Here is a 13,529-nt window from a genome sequence, read left to right on the forward strand (position 1 = left end):
CAACGACTGATAAAATGTTTGTGGAATAAAATAACAACTGCTGCACTGAGGTCCTCGGGTGCCACTACTGCCGACCCAAGCTAGCTCACTGGTCCCCGCCCTCGGCCCTAGCCTCAACAGTACCTACAACAATCAAGTCTAGTGAGCCTAAAGACTCAGCATGCATATATCGCAGGTAACGAGTAAAAACTGAAGTAAAATGTGCATGGGATAAAATATCATGTCATGAGGCATACTGAAAATAACTTGTACTGAGCAATTATAATACGTGCATGACTGAATTAAAAACCAAGTAAAAATGTTTGCTCCTTGGAGCCCTGTAATGAAATAACTGGTAAAATTTTCTGTTGAGATTATGTTTTACGCATGTGGCCACTGCACTAAGCTGAACTAATAGTAACTGGCTACCGGGGAGTCTGAAACTGAACTGAGCTGGCCGGTCACTGGCGACCGGGTGGTACCAAACTGAACTGAGCGGTCACTGGCGACCGTATAAAATAATACTCCCACATAGTGAATGAACCACAATCCATATCGCATAAATCTCAAAAATAATCATTTTCTATTTAATGCACGTAAAATAATTAACTGGCATAATGAAAGTTCTTGTATATGTTACTAACTGGATTGGATCGTCCCCAGGCTCGCTGCAACCTAACTGTGTCATGAAAAATATGCAATGGATTAAACTTGACCAACTATGCAATTTACGTCCAAAAGATGCGACTACGAAGCCTAATGACATCGTATTTAATCATGACTCCGAACCAACCTGAACCGACACTGAACCGACATAAAGTCATGATTAAAATGCGTTTAAAATTATGAAATTATGCTCCTAAAGTGATGAGGGTCGAAATCTAGGTGAATGGAGGCCAAAACGTGAAACGCTCTTTCGAGAGTTAATTTGGCACATCGCACCGTAAATTCTCGTACGACCTCAAAAATGATCCGAATCACGAACGGTCGAAAACCTGACCTTCCTAACTCAATGGAGCACTGTCCAGTCCAAGGCCATAGACTAAAGGCCGACCGAGAACTCGAACGAGCCTCCGAACCGACACAGCAACTTGCTGTAAAAATACAGCAGCTGTACAACTACAAGACTTGCGTTGGTTTCGAGACTATCGGCCATTAGGGGCGTGAACCACCGACCAGAGACTCTTACCAACATCCCATGGAATGATTTGAACCATGGCTAAGGGCACAAGACCAGCCACAATTCGCACCACACCAGAAACGAGACTACACGCCTAGCCGAGAAGGAAATTCTGCGCGCGTAGGGAGTTTGGCTTCGCTTGTTGTCTCGTGTCGCTCCAATGGCCATTTCATTGACCATGGCACGATCTAGACATCTAGGTGCAAGGTGTAAACCGTGGCTAAGGGCCCTAGGCCAACCAAGATTCACACCACGCCTCAACAAAACGAACACACTTGCTGTAAAAAACTGAAGGTCGAGAGGGGAGGGGCTGTTCTTGCTTCGTTGGTTGTCTCGCGTCGTTCCAGTGGCCATTCAATTGACCATGGCACGATCCAGACATCCAGTGGTAGGGTATGAACCGTGGCTAAGGGCCATAGGCCAACCAAGATCCACACCCATACACAAAACCGAGAACACAAGTGTTGTCACGAAAGCAAAGGGGCCGAGAGGGGAGGGCTGTTCTTGATGTTTGATTTTAAAACCGGTGAACCATGGACCAAGCCAACAAAAGGGCGACTTAGTCACGTCTTAGACATGCTAGGGGAGTGATCTAATCATGGCTATATGCCTTGAGGCAGCCCAGATCCGATCCACCCCCTTGACAGCCCACAACAGAATTTTCGAAACTCAAATGACAAGAAAGAAAGCTGCTGTCATTTCCGATTTCTATCATTCATGGGGCTTGTTTGAATGGACCATCATGGTCTTGACACACCCTAGTATGTGTCTAGAAGTAGCCTAGTGAGCCTGGAGTCGAGCCATCCATCTGAAACATCAAAACAAGAGCAAACCCGTGAAGCATGTAATGAAGGGCTGAAAAATCTGCATGTTGCATTTTTCTGAAAATCCTTGATGTATTTCGGTTTTTGCATATAAAGATTATCATGTGACGTTAAAAATAATGATAATATGACTTGATTGTGGTTTAGAAAAAAGTATATACATGCCTTTGTTTCGTTTGAATGAAAAACGAAAGAATACGACGACTCGGCGCGGAGGAGACGGAGTTGCTTCTCTACCTTGTTTTCTCTCGAATTTCTCTCAAATTTCTCTCAAATTTTATCACGGTTGTTGCAAGATTTTTCTCTCTGGTTTTCCTCTGATTTTCTGTGGTAGGGTGAGGGAGAGGTGTCTAGGAATTAAATGGGATGATACAAGAAAAATGGAAGGGATTAATCTTTTCTATCCTTGAGTTGAGATATGATGGAAATTGATTTGCTACCAAAAAGATTTTGAGGGATATGCAGAATGTATTTGGTCGATGGTTTGGTCTAGGGTCAAGAAAGATTTTGCTTAATTAAATTATTTGGTAGTGATTTAAAAGTTGGGAAGGATATATCTATCTAGAAAAATTAAGGGGGATAATTAAGGAATGAGTTGAATAATCACAATTAAATCCTTTAACATGGGGAGATGGCCGATTATCTTATCAAACGAATGGGATGGAATATTGCTTAGTCATCAATCAAATGTGGATTAAAATTGGTGAGGAATTCATCTCCCAAAAATGGATAAGGAAGGGATCAAGGAGTTGAGTTGTTAACAAATCTTTTAAAAATTAAATGAGAGGGCCGAAAATTTAAATAAAAGAGGAGGGAAAATATTTCTAGAATATTGTATTTTAACTCTTTAGTGTTTTATCTACTCAATAAATATTTAAAAGAATTAAGGAATTAATTATTGAACTCTATTTACTACTCATCTCCACTTATACAAATAATCCTTAAACCTTCTTTCACCATAAATTTACTCATTATTTATCTTAAATAAGTTTTTGAAATGTTTTCTTACTAGTAAATTTTTATCTCTTTACTCTAACTCCGGTCCGGCCTCACCGAATTGACTGAAAAGAATAAAAATCTAAACTACTGGGTAAACTAATTAATTTCAAGGAAAACACTTAAATACTCATGCAATGAAGTCAATTAAATTTAAAACACTAGAATTATGCATGGTTTATACGTAGTCTAATTACGGATTCTACAATCCTTCCCCCCTTAAAAGAAATTTTGTCCTCGAAATTAAAACTCACCGAATAACTCTGGGTAACGATCTCTCATCTCCGGCTTAGACTCCCATGTAGCTTCCTCCTCTGAATGGTTGAGCCATTTGACTTTGACTCGCTTAACAAGCTTGTTCCGAAGCTTCTTCTTCTGTCTGTCTAGGATCTGCACTGGTCTCTTCTCATAAGATAAGTTCGGAGTAAGCTGCAACGGCTCAAAGTTCAGCACATGCGAAGGATTCGCCATGTACTTTCTCAGCATCGAGACGTGAAAGACATTGTGTACTCCGGCCAGATTCCACGGAAGAGCCACACGATAAGCAAGCGTCCCAACTCTGTCAAGGATCTCAAACGGTCCAATGAATCTCGGACTGAGCTTCCCTTTCTTCCCAAATCTCGTGACACCCTTCATAGGTGCCACTTTCACGAAGACATGATCGCCCACTGCAAACTCTAAGTCTCTCCTTCTCTGATCTGCATAGCTTTTCTGTCGACTCTGAGCAGTCCGCTGACAAAATTTATAATTTGTAAACTTCATTCTTGCATTTGGTAATCTATAAATTAATAAATTTAAACTAAAAATAACCTCTCTGTGGATCGATCTCGTACTTACGAAATATATTACTTGCAGACAACCTACACTTGAGTGAATTATTATTTAAGTAGTAGCAAGTTTTTGGCGCCGTTGCCGGGGAGGTATAAATTAAGTTTATATTTGTTATTTATGTTTTATTTATAAGTATTGTGTGTTTTTACTTGTATGAGTGTTTGGAGTCGAAAAAAAAGTGGTAGACTTATTCGAGTATCTGAAAATAATTTAAATATGGATGATAATTCAAATAATCAAGATAATGATAATAATAACAATAATAATAATAATCAAGAACATGATCAATTAAGAACACTTAGGCACCATATGAACCCTATTAGAACTAGTGCCCCATCTTGTTTAGTTTTTCCTCCCGATGCATATAATTTCAATTTTAAACCTCAAATTATTCAACTTTTACCAAATTTTCATGGCTTAGATTCTGAAAATCCATATTTACATCTAAGAGAATTTGAGGAAGTTTGTAACACTTATAATGATCAAAATTGTAGCATGGATATAGTTTGATTAAAGCTTTTCCCTTTTTCTTTAAAAGATAAAGCTAAAAAATGGCAACAAAATTTAAGATCAAGTTCAATAAGATCATGGGAAGAAATGCAACAACAATTTCTCAAAAAGTTTTTCCCTTCCCATAGAACAAACTCTTTTAAAAGACAAATTACAACTTTTTCTCAAAAACAAGGAGAAACATTTTATCAATGTTGGGATAGATATAAAGAATTACTTAATACATGCCCACATCATGGTTTTGAAACATGGAGAATAGTTTCTCACTTTTATGAAGGTCTTATACCTAAAGATAGGCAAATGATAGAATTCATGTGTAATGGAACTTTTGAAGATAAAAACCCAAATGAAGCTATGGAATATTTGGATTCATTAGCAGAAAATGCTCAAAATTAGGATACTATAGGTACAATAGAACCACCAACAACTAAAATCAATAATTCAACAAATGGGGGTGGTATCTATAATCTTAAAGATGATACAGATATTCAAGCTAAACTTGCATCTTTAGCAAGAAAAATTGAGTCATTAGAAATGAAAAAGAGTGGTCAATTAAAAAGTATTCAAGAAATTGTTTGTCATATATGTGATACACATGATCATGCTACAAAAGATTGTCCAACATTACCTTCATTTAAAGAATGTCTCCATGAACAAGCAAACTATGTTAACAATTATAAAAAACCAATACTAGATCCTTTTCCACCATCATATAATCCGGGATGGAAAAATCATCCTAATTTTAGTTGGAGGAATGATAATAATGCACAACCGTCACAACAATATTTTCAAAATAACCAAAATCATCAAGGTTATATTCCTTATGTTACACCTCCAAGAAAAAACTTTGAAGATGTAATTCATGCATTTATCCAAAAGCAAGAGTCTATCAATATTCAAAACAGTCAATCTATGAATGATTTGAAAGAAACTCTTGCAAAATTTGCATCTGCACTTAATATTCATGAAAAAGGAAAATTTCCATCTCAACCTCAACCTAATCCTAAAAATCAAAATCAAGAATTAAAAAATGAAAAAATTGATCAAATAAAATCTGTTATTACCCTTAGAAGTGGTAAAATAGTTAATGATCCATATATTAATGAAAACAAGGATCATTTAAAATCAAAGAGTAAGGATGATAATCCTGATACTTTTGAGAATGATGATACCTTAACTTTTAAGAATAATATGGTGAATGATAAATCATCTAAAATAGTAAATGACTCAAATAAACCTCCACCATTTCCTCATGCATTAACAAATTATAAAAAACAAAAAAGTGATTCTGATATCTATGAAGTTTTTAAACAAGTAAAGATAAATATTCCATTATTAGATGCTATTAAACAAGTACCTTCCTATGCAAAATTTTTAAAAGACTTATGTACTGTGAAGAGAAAATTTCATGTGAAGAAGAAAGAATTCTTGGCTGAACAAGTAAGTTCTATTCTTCAAAACAATTATAGTTTAAAATATAAAGATCCTGGTTGTCCAACAATTTCATGTATTATTGGAGAAAATAAAATTAAAAAAGCTTTGTTGGATTTGGGAGCAAGTGTGAATTTACTTCCTTATTCAGTTTATGAAAAACTTAATTTAGGAGAATTAAAACCCACTTCTGTTACTCTCTTACTGGCGGATAGGTCAATCAAAATACCTAGAGGTATTGTAGAAGATGTGTTGGTTCAAGTTGATAAATTCATATATCCTGTAGATTTTATTGTTTTAGATACACAACCAATAGAAATGAAATTCCAGTAATATTGGGACGACCATTTCTAGCAACTTCAAATGCTTTAATTAATTGTCGAAATGGAATAATGAAATTGTCTTTTGGAAATATGACTCTAGAACTTAATGTGTTTAATTTATGTAAACAACCAAGTATTAATGAAAATGAAAATGAAGATGATAATGAAATTCAAACAATTGTGGAAGAAAATATACAAGAAGAAAACTTAAATCAACAATGTGAAATTTTTTCAGTAGAAAGTTTGGAGTCTGAAAATAATTTTAAAGAAGATGATAATACAAAACTTGAATTAAAAGCTTTACCATTAGAATTGAAATATGTATTTCTTGGTCAAAATAAAACATTTCCTGTTGTAATTTCTTCCACTCTTCTACCAAATCAAGAAGAAGATTTAATTCAATTACTTAAAAAATATAAAAATGCAATTGGATGGACTTTGAAAGATATAAAAGTATGAATCCTTTAATTTGTACACATAAAATTCACTTGGAAGAAAATGCTAAAACGTATCAACAACCGCAAAGAAGGTTAAATCCACATATGAAAGAAGTTGTTAAGAATGAAGTATTAAAACTATTAGACGCTGGAATTATCTATCCAATCTCAGATAGTAAATAGGTAAGTCCAACACAAGTAGTACCTAAAAAGTCAGGCATCACTGTTATAAAAAATGAAAAAGGAGAGTTATTACAAACTAGGATTCCATCTAGTGGGCGTATGTGTATTGATTATAGAAAATTAAATGATGCAACTAGAAAAGATCATTTCCCACTACCATTTTTAGATCAAATTTTAAAAAAAGTAGCAGGAAATTCTTATTATTGTTTTCTTGATGGGTATTCGGGGTATTATCAAATACCTATATCATTAGAAGATCAAGAAAAAACAACTTTCACTTGTCCTTTCGGAACTTTTGCATTTAAAAGAATGCCATTTGGTTTATGTAATGCTCCAGCTACTTTTCAAAGATGCATGTTAAGTATTTTCAGTTATATGATTGAAGAATTTGTAGAAGTTTTTATGTATGATATAACTGTTTTTGGAAACTCATTTGAAAATTGTCTTAAAAATCTAGAAAAAGTATTAAAAAGATGTGAAGAAAAAATCTTGTTTTAAATTGGGAAAAATGTCATTATATGGTTAAATCTGGGATTGTCTTAGGACATGTGATATCTGAAAAAGGAATTGAAGTTGATAAAGCCAAAGTTGATGTTATTTCTAATTTAACATCACCAAAAACAGTCAAAGAAGTTCAATCATTTTTGGGTCATGCAGGATTTTATAGAAGATTTATAAAAAATTTCAGCATAATATCTAAACCAATGTCAAATCTTTTAACAAAAGATACACAATTCGAATGGACTCAAAAATGTGAAAATGCTTTTAAAAAAATAATTAATCTTTTAATTACATCACCTATTTTACAACCTCCAGATTGGTATTTACCATTTGAATTAATGTGTGATACAAGTGATTATGCTATAGGAGCTGTGTTAGGACAAAGAAAAGAAGGAAAACCTTATGCAATCTATTATGCTAGTAGAACCTTAAATAGTGCCCAAATAAATTATTCAACTACTGAAAAAGAATTACTTTCAGTAGTATTTGCATTAGATAAGTTTCGATCTTATTTAATTGGTTCTACTACTATTGTTTACATCGATCATTCTGCCATAAAATATTTATCAAATAAACAAGATGCTAAGCCAAGATTAATACGGTGGATTTTACTGTTACAAGAATTTGATATTATAATTAAAGATAAAAAAGGAAAAGAAAATGTTGTAGCCGATCATTTATCTAGAATAATGACTGAATCATCTAATAATGAAATACCAATAAATGAAAATTTTCCAGATGATCAGTTGTTTTATGCTACTATTATGCCATGGTTTGCTAACATTGTAAATTTTCTTGTGACAAATAAAATTCCTTCTCATTGGAATTCACAGGATAAGAATAAATTCTTGATAGAAGTTAAAAAATTTTATTGGGATGATCCTTACTTATTTAAGTATTGTCCTGACCAAATTTTTCGACGATGCATACCCGACAATGAAGTAAGTAATGTTATTAAATTTTGTCATTCTGAAGCATGTTGTGGGGACCCGGACGCTAATCATCTTCTTAATCATCGTTGGGATTTAATTATCAGTTCTGATAAACAGGGTCTAAAAAAAATTTCTTTTTAAAATATAAATGCGGAAGGTAATGGAATCTAATTAATATACATCTCTGTATAACAACTACAAGTCTGTAGAAAAGTACAATACTGTACAACCTCAGTCTAAGGTTTAGTTACTAAGTTCAAGTAATAAAACAAGTCTACAGTAAGTCCGGAATCACCATGCTATCTAGTCCAGCCTCTTTCTCATCTTGACCCTGATCCAGCCCCACCTGTTGTCATGCACACATACAAAACACGACAACAGTCGGATAACTCCGGTGAGAATAAATCCCAGTATAAAACATGGTAAACATGCATATACACAAAGTAAATCATGAAACGTTCTATCATGAATAAAATTAAATATAATAGATTTCATAATCTATGAAATCAAATCAAATAAGCATGCAGCTCCAATCAGATAAACATGCCATTCAAATCAAATCATATAAACATGCTATCATACTGAAAGCAATAAACATGGGTTTCATAGTCTATGAAACCACATCTCTAAACACATGCAGTTCTAGTCAAATCATGTCTAGACTCGACTCAACTATAACTCTAGGGATCCCGGGGTGAATAAGACGTCAATGGCTGTCACCTACCCTCCCACTCGGGGTGACTGTACGTCTTATTCCTAGACTTCGGTCTGAGCTGTATCGAATAATCTGCAATAGGAGGGTGTCTGCTCCTGTGCAACGATACACCGAACGTCTAGAAGTCTGACTATCTGTCAAACTTTCCTATCTCAAATGCAATGTATAACAATCTGTAAACAAAGCATGTTCATTCCAAAATATTTGAATATAAAGTCTATAAGCAAATCATAATCATATCAGAAAATAAACAATAATCAAGTATGTGATTTTATTGGGAAACTCAAATGAAATCTGATTTGAGTTATATCTTCCCAGATATCACATGAATTATACCTTTGTCATCCCGGTCTGACGATGACGAAGACTGGTATTCAAATCTGTCCATCTCGAATCTGAAATGACAATATTGAATACGCTGTATCAGTAAATAACTCAATATACAATCTGTTCTGATCAATACTCAATTCAGTATAAAATCTGATCAATGTTTGAACAAGATATAATCTGAGTCATATCAATAATATCACAATCTAATCGAAATCATATCTGAATCTGATCAATCTAACTCAACTGATGTTTCGACGGCATAACAATACTATCTGAATAACCCCGTCAATCTGAACATCACAAATATCATACTGAAACTCATAATCAGTGTCAACATAATTCATACTCTGAATATTAACACAATTCTGACATAGAATCTCAGTCAATATCTTTCAAAAATCATAACAATTACAGAAACCATCTGTTCTCTAATCTGACTTCAATTCTACAATGTCTACGGTAGTAGAAACGCCATATCTGAATCATATTCAATTCTGACAATATCATAAATTCAAATCTTGTCTAAACGTAACAAAACTTACGTCCAGTTGTAGTCTGCGTTGATAGGAACACAGTACTGTAGTCGGATTTAAAATCAGACGGACGGATTGCACAAAATCACAATAATAGTCTTCGAAAGAACTTGAAGCTTTCTCCCTAAGCTTTCCTCGTTTCCCTCGGCTGAAATCTGAAGAATTTCATGCTTAAACATATATATATATACACATTCCCGCATGTAAGGAAAGTGGCTAATTATTCTTATTGCACGTCTCTCGCTAGGGCGGTCAAAACCTACCGCTAGTGCGAGGCAGTTTCGGTCGAGATCCTCGGCTGAACATCTCCTGGCGCTCGGGCGGTCAAAAGTTTCCGCCCGGGCGAGCAATTCTCGGCCCTCGGCAATTAAACAATCGCGCTCGGGCGGTGCTTTTCTACCGCTCGGGCGCGAGATGTTCGGTCTAACATCTTGAGATGTTCGGTTCAACATCTTGGTTTAAAATAAACCACGCCCGGCTTCGTCATTTGAGTTCCTATAACCTCAATTATGTCAATTAATCAACATCTGATTACAGTAATTAAATCTCGGGCATTACACATGTGGAGGTCATTTTTCATCCAATAAAACATCTACAAAAATTTTACAATGTGGATTTTATTGGCCGTCTTTATTCAAAGATACGCATTTATTTTGCAAATCTTGTGAAAATTGTCAGAAGATGGGATCAATTTCAAAACGAAACATGATGCCTTTAAATCCAATCATAATTATTGAAATATTCGATAGTTGGGGGATAGATTTTATGGGTCCATTTCCATTATCTTTTGGATATACGTACATTTTAGTCGCTGTTGATTATGTTTCAAAATGGATTGAAGCGATTGCATGTAGAACTAATGATCATAAAGTTGTTAAAAAAATTTTAAAAGAAAATATTTTTAGTCGATTTGGAATACCTAGGGCAATAATTAGTGATGGGGGAAGTCATTTTATAAATAAATAATTTTCTTCTTTATTAAGAAAATATGGCATTACACATAAAGTTTCTACCCCATATCATCCTCAAAGTAATGGTCAAGTTGAACTTGCAAATAGAGAAATAAAACAAATTTTAGAAAAAACAGTTAATCCAAATCGAAAAGATTGGTCTTTAAGATTAACTGATGCATTATGGGCATATAGAACTGCATTTAAAACATCATTAGGGATGTCACCATATAGGTTAGTTTTTGGCAAGCATTGTCATTTACCGGTTGAACTTGAACATAAAGCTTATTGGGCAATTAAAGCATTTAATATTAATTTAGATGATGCATCTAAATTAAGAAAATTGCAAATAAATGAACTTGAAGAATTAAGAAATGATGCATATGAAAATTCAAAGATTTATAAAGATAAAACAAAAGCCTTTCATGATAAAAATATTATGACAAAGTCATTTGAAATTGGACAAAAAGTTTTACTTTATAATTCTCGTTTGCATTTATTTCCAGGTAAACTAAGATCGAGGTGGTCAGGACCATTTATAGTCAAATTTGTTTATCCTCATGGTGCTGTTGATATTGAAAATCCCAAAAATAATGATGTGTTTAAAGTTAATGGGCAAAGACTCAGGCCTTTTATAGAAAATGAAATTCTTAATGATGAGTTTATGCCTTTATATGATCCACAATAGTTGTTGATATTTTCATTTTGTTTTTGCAGATTCTAGTTCATTTCCCGGTTAAGTGGCGGATAACGGTACTCCGTGACTGTCTAAGTCGGTTTCTTCAGTTTTCCCAAAATAATTGAAATATATATATATATATATATAATAATAATAATAATAATATGGATGCGTGTATTATGAATCTTCGTAAATATTTTGCTTGTTTACCTGATAATGCGTTGAAGAAAATTTATAAAGCTAGATGTGAGCGGCTAAGGTTGATGATGTCATATGGCATACCGAGTGATGTCCGTTTGATAATTGAAGCAAAAGTCCGATTGGTTGGGGAAGCAAGTGAAATAATAATAAGATATATGCCAGGATTTGGTAAAAGCACATATGCTAAAAAGCGAAGAGCTAAACGTATAGGTGGATGTTATAAATGTGCAAGGTGGACTTATAATGAGAAATGCAAAAATGTTGGAATGACGTCAATGAATAGAGAAGATAAAATTTTATTCATTAAGAATGGTCTGAGTAAAGAGCATTTGGATAATTTTCTAGAGGTTCTTGATACGCATTCTAGTGGATACGTGCAAAATGAACTTCTTAAACTATGGTGGCAATTTCAACATGAGGAATATCAATATGGACGGTGGAATCAGCCTTACAAAGATCCTACTGTAGTAACGCATGTCTATTTAGATAAGTAAATATATATATACAATCTCGTCTTGGGAATCTGACGTTAAAAGACCCTGTTTGCCAATTTATAAGAAAATTGGATGGGAAGCATATCCTCGACTCATAGAAGGCGTTGAAGCCGTTACTGAACGTAAAATCAGAGGAAGATGTGAGCCACAATCACAACTACGCTGTAAATATTTGTTTTAATTTTGTCATTTTTATTTTCTTTTAATAATAATAATTTCATGTTCAAGTATTGACTTTTGGCATATTATGCTTATAAATTCATATGCTGTGATCTAACAATTACAGAAAACATATTTCTCAACATGTCAACGTCCACGGTAAGTAAAATCAAAAATATTTGTGTATTTTGTGGATCTAGTGCAGGAAAAGATTCAATTTATGAAGAAGTAGCAGAAAAGCTTGGAATAGCACTTGCTAAAAACAAGATTCATTTGGTGTATGGTGGTGGTGAAGTTGGCCTCATGGGAAAAGTTGCAAAAGCTGAGCATGCAGGTGGAAGTGAAGTCTTAGGCATTATTCCGATTACCTTAGCCAATCTTACAGGACCAACAATAGGAGAAGAAATGAAAGTGGACAACATGTATGAAAGAATTACTCAAATGATTGAACATTCATATGCTTTCATTGCTTTACCAGGAGGTTTCGGTACTTTGGAAGAAATATTTCATACTGTTTGTTGGGCACAATTAAATATCCACAATAAGCCAATTGGTTTGTTAAATGTTAACAATTATTATGATAAATTGTTATCGTTTCTTGATGATGTTGTGGAACAGAGATTTATTTCATTAGCTTCGCGAAGGATGTTAGTTTCTGCTACAAGTGAAGGTGAACTTATTGATTTACTTCAAGGATTTAGTCATGAACCAGATCCATTCTTATCTCAACTTAATTGGCCAACATCCAAGAGTAAGAAAAGAAAATTCATTTGATGCTAAACTTGCGATTCAACGGTATGTTTTTAATGTTTTTTTTTTAAGGTATGAATAATTTCTTCTTCTTCTTCTTCTTCTTCTCTTCTTAGTTTTTTTTTATATAAAAATAAAAATATGTAGTAATAATAATAATACTTTTTAGTTCAATGTCGAGTAAGGTGTCAGTAAAATGCACCTGAGACGCATTAGTTAATAATTATCGGAAAATCACAATACACTAGATTTTAATATTCATTATATTCAAATTACAGACTACAAGAAAAATTAGTTTTCATATGTACCAATTTATATACATATATATTTTGATCAATTAATATAAAATATATAATAGATGTGTTTATTTATTTACATATATGTATATATTTGTGTGTGTGTTTTCAAATAAAATAATTTCTAAAATTTTTATAAGAATATAGTTAAAAGATATGATTTGTATGGTTGTTAACATGTATAATTGAAAGAATTTTTTGTAAAAATATAACATATACTCACACATCTTTTGTCAGTAAGTAGTGAGAAATGAGAAAACAATTAATAAACTTTTATTGATTATTAAAAAATGGT

The 13,529-nt window shown here is 33.5% G+C and overlaps 1 non-coding gene across 1 annotated transcript; it reads right to left on the reverse strand.

The window, feature by feature from the left end:
- Window positions 1–4,451: 4,451 nt before the first annotated feature.
- Window positions 4,452–4,562, reverse strand: LOC140818903 (small nucleolar RNA R71). The gene has a single exon (XR_012115133.1). It is a non-coding gene; the product is annotated as a small nucleolar RNA R71 (small nucleolar RNA).
- Between the last annotated feature and the right edge of the window lie 8,967 nt (window positions 4,563–13,529).

Source organism: Primulina eburnea, chromosome 17, assembly GCF_022965805.1.
Source record: "Primulina eburnea isolate SZY01 chromosome 17, ASM2296580v1, whole genome shotgun sequence".
In the NCBI taxonomy this organism is placed as follows: domain Eukaryota; kingdom Viridiplantae; phylum Streptophyta; class Magnoliopsida; order Lamiales; family Gesneriaceae; genus Primulina; species Primulina eburnea.